This window comes from Sinocyclocheilus rhinocerous, unplaced genomic scaffold, assembly GCF_001515625.1.
Source record: "Sinocyclocheilus rhinocerous isolate Xijiao unplaced genomic scaffold, SAMN03320098_v1.1 scaffold1330, whole genome shotgun sequence".
NCBI classification, from domain to species: domain Eukaryota; kingdom Metazoa; phylum Chordata; class Actinopteri; order Cypriniformes; family Cyprinidae; genus Sinocyclocheilus; species Sinocyclocheilus rhinocerous.
This window is the reverse complement of record NW_015665026.1, coordinates 520,316-524,854: the sequence shown is the minus strand read 5'-3', so window position 1 is coordinate 524,854 and position 4,539 is coordinate 520,316.

Here is a 4,539-nt window from a genome sequence, read left to right as displayed (position 1 = left end):
AGGCGAAATCGCTATTGCCCCCCCCCCCCCCCAAAATTATATATATATATATATATATATATAATTTTGGGGGGTGGGGGGGGCAATAGCGATTTCGCCTAGGGCGTCAAATTGGCTAGAAACGGCCCTGATTCTTCATTAACATGTATAAGGTTAGGACAAATATCAACCACTATCCATGAACAGCTTGTCAGTTGATACATATCTGATTTTGTTTATATGTATTGTATTCATGGCCACTGATGCACCAACAACAGCCATGACTTCACATGAGTGTATGTCAGTGACTGTGGCACAATTAAATCACTTTCATTCACTGCACAGTCAGTGGCTACTGGCTGCAGTAAATCTCTAATACAGCAGTACAGAGGCCTGCTTCATGAAGCAAGTTGTAGAACATACAGAGTTAGTTTTGAATTGGATAATTTTAAGATACTAATGCAACTTTTTAAAGCTTGAAGCTAGGCTCCATTCATTGCCATAATATGGGCAAGCATGAGCAGGACATGTTTTTTTTTAATTCTCCTTTTGTGTTTTGAAAAAGAAAAAGGTCGTATGGCTTTAGAAAAACATGAGGATGGGTAAACATTGACTGAATTTTATTTTTTGAGAGAATAATCCATATATTCTGAGTTGTTGAATTATTATTGCTCACATTATCCATTAGGTGGACATCATTAACTCTTCATGCGTTTTAAAACAGTGATACGCCCAGTCAGGGCCGTTGGCGACCGCCTAGCTCGCCTATGCCTAGAAACGGCCCTGCACCCAGTCATTGATTGGTCAGAGATGTAGCATTAGTTAATATGGCTATGAACACCAATTTAACCTAATCTACCTTCATGAGACTGAAAAATTGCTCGATCAAACTCTAATTCACCTTAACCGGGTAGTTAGTACTTAAAACTGCTTCTCAAGACAGGCCTCAGGGCTTAACAATGCTCCAAGTATTTTTTTTGTTTTTGCTTTACTGGCTGATACATCAGTGTTTTTAGACTTCATTTTTACACCTACTCTATTAGTGTGGATATACATCATGTAAAAGCAAAGGTATTCAGTTTTATGTCTTTCAGTTTTGCCTCTTAAGCTCGGCTATTTGACTGCCAAGGTTGAAACTATTGAAAGAAAATTATGTCATTGTTCAGCATCAGAGTGGGTGGAAAATGGGTTGGTCAGTTTGATCCAGACACTGTATAATTGAAGGGACAGTAAGGAAGGAGAGCAGAACAAACACCTAACAGGAGGAGACTCACACATGGCCTATGAGACAGAGGATCATGAGATTCAATACTGCTTTCCTGCCATCAACTCATCATGTACCAAGGGAAAACGTTCTAGTCATGAATACAATATCATTTATGTGTTAATATTATTGTTGTCAGCATGGACTGTGTTTCTGAACCTGCTGGTGATCATCTCCATCTCTCACTTCAAGAAGCTTCACACTCCAACCAACCTAATCATTCTCTCTCTGGCTGTGGCTGACATGCTTATTGGACTTATTGTGAAACCCATAGAGGCCATCCCTTACTCTGGAATAAAAAATATGGGGTGTCTATTTAGATTTAGTTAAAAGTAGTTGTAAAATATCAGCTCCAGTGGCACAGATGGATAAGTGTGTGCCATAGGCTTTCTTATCTATGCTTTATTTTACCGCTGGTTTAAAATATCAGTTAAACGCATCTTAACTCTTAAAATTCTTGAGCCATCATCCTCTCTTATGGACATTTTTACTGATTATTCATGACTTTTGTAGAGGAGTGGGGATTTATTTTAGATGTTTTTTTTACAAATGCTAAAGCACAAACTAATGTACAGTTCTTTGTCTCAGATGTATAATTGCCAAAAGCACATTAACAGGAAAAAAAGTTATAATTTGATACATTGTAAAGATGATTACAATGAAGTGAACATGAACAAACTACATTTATGCTTTTATGGCATAAATAACCAGTATTTACCATGACTAAGCCTTTTTTCTGAGTTCTTGTCATGGCCTTATTGTTTATTTTAAACATGTTGATAGTCAGTTTGTATATGTGTTTCATGTTCTTTCAGTGTGTTTGGTGCATGTATACAGTGACTTGCAAAAGTATTCATTTAATTTTTTTTCACGTTATGTCGTGGTCCTGCCTTATGTAAAACTGCTTTAAATTACTTTTTTTCCCATATCAATCTACACTCCATACACCATATAGACAAAGCAAAAACAGAATTGTCACAACCTCGTAAATTTATTACAAATAAAAAAACTGAAATAAGTACATTGCATAAGTATTCATACTAGCATTCAACTAAATATTTAGCTGAAACACCTTTACAGCCTCAAGTCTTTTTTGTTTGATGTGACAAGATTTGCTCATCATCATTTGGCAATTATCTGCCATTCTTCACCTCGCCTCTTCACCTCTCAAGCTCTGTCAGGTTGGATGGGGGCAGACGCACATTTTCAGGTTTCTCCAGAAATATTTGATTGGGTTCAAGCTCAGGCTCTGGCTGGGCCACTCAAGGACATTCACAGAGTTGTCTATAATTGACTCTTGCTGTGTGCTTAGGGTCATTGTCCTGTTGGAAGGTGAACCTTCTGCCCAGTCTGAGGTTCTGGATGCTCTGGACTAGGTTTTCATTAAGGCTACCTCAATATTTTGGTGCATTGAGCTTTTCTTCTGCTCTGACAAGTCCTTCAGTCCCTGCCGCTGAAAAACAGCTCCACAGCATGAGGCTGCTACCAGCACACTTTACTTTTGGGATGGTACTCTGCAGGTGATAAGCAGAGCTGGTTTCCTTCAAACATGATGTTTGGAATTGAGGTTCATCGGACCAGAGAATATTTCTCACAGTCTGATGGTCCTTTAGGTGCTTTTTTATATATATATTTAAGATTAAATAAAATTTGTCATAGCATGAATTAAGAATTTGTTCATATTACCCACCCCTAGATGACACTTAGTAATGTGATTCTCTCTTATAGACAGAAAGTGGAGATTGATATTGTCTCCAAATAAGTGATTATTTAATTATTTTCACTTAAGTTAACCATCTTCCTAAAATCAGTAATCTTCATAGTTTTCTGGGCTGTTTGAGTCTTTGACAAATTTTCAATTCATGCGTTCATGACCTCAAGGTTAGATTTTTGTAATGCTTTATTGGGTGGTTGCTCTGTGCACTTAATAAACAAACTCCAGCTGGTCCAAAATGCAGCAGCTAGAGTTCTTACTAGAACCAGGAAGTATGACCATATTAGCCTGGTTCTGTCAACTCTGCACTGGCTCCCTATTAAACATCGTACACATTTTTAAATCTTGCTAATTACACCTGAATGGTTTAGCTCCTCAATACTTGAGCGAGCTCATCCTACACATCCACTGCGATCTCAAAACTCTGGCCATTTGATAATACCTAGAATATCAAAATCAACTGCGGGCGGCAGATCCTTTTCCTATTTAGCGCCCAAACTCTGGAATAACCTTCCTAACATTGTTCGGGAGGCAAACACACTCTGTCAGTTTAAATCTAGATTAAAGATTACTTCTCTTTTGCTCTTAGAAATCTAATTGGGAACGTAACAATAAACATAACATTTCAGCCTTTAAACCATATTTATAAATTATTAAATGAACATATAAATATATATCTTAGTGTCTTAGTCGTTTAGATTTTTTAGAAGGCACATTCTAGAACATTTTAGAAAGCGTCTTTCACATTTACAACACTGCATGTTTGCTGCGTAAAAATATGTGTCGATTTTCAAATTGATCTGAACAAAAACAGCAGAGGGGCTTAGTGAAAATGCAAATCACTGATCTGTATAATGATCAGTGATGCAAATTCTTTCTCTGCCAGTAGGTGGGGCTTTTGAAAGCTTCAGTAACGGCTGTACACAACGCAGTGCTGCGCTCATAAAGGCTTTATCAGGCATTATAAGAAAGATGACATGAAAATGCCATCAAAAGTTCTCTGAAAATAGTCGGTTCCCTTCAGAGATACATTCATATAAAAACACCCGTGTCGCGTTTTGACTTTATTCAATGAAATTCACAGCCTTTTTAAGTTTAATCATCACATTAAGCTATATCGCAATTCTTGTCTTTCCATCCCCAAATTTAAGACCTCTTGAAATTATAATTAATACTTTTCTTATTCCATTTAAGACTTATGGTCTTAAATTTGATACCACTAAATTGAAGGATGCACGGGAACCCTGTGATAGCCTGCCGGGCAGGGGGATGATACATTTTGGTAGCCCGACTGGAAGACACAATAGCCCTGGGATGTCGAGCTAGCAATTTTGCGAGCCCTGTACCGGGATGAAATCCTCAGAGCCACTATCAGACCACACACTGGTGCATTGGGCCCTGGGTCCCTCCTGGTGCATGACAATGCCTGGCCTCATGTGGCCAAAGTGTGTGGGCAGTTTCTGGATAATGAAGGCATTGATGCCACTGACTGGTTCTCATGTTCTCTAGGCCTAAATTCAACTGAGAACCTCTGGGACATTATGTATCGAAGCATCTGAAGCCGGCAAGTAGCACCACATAC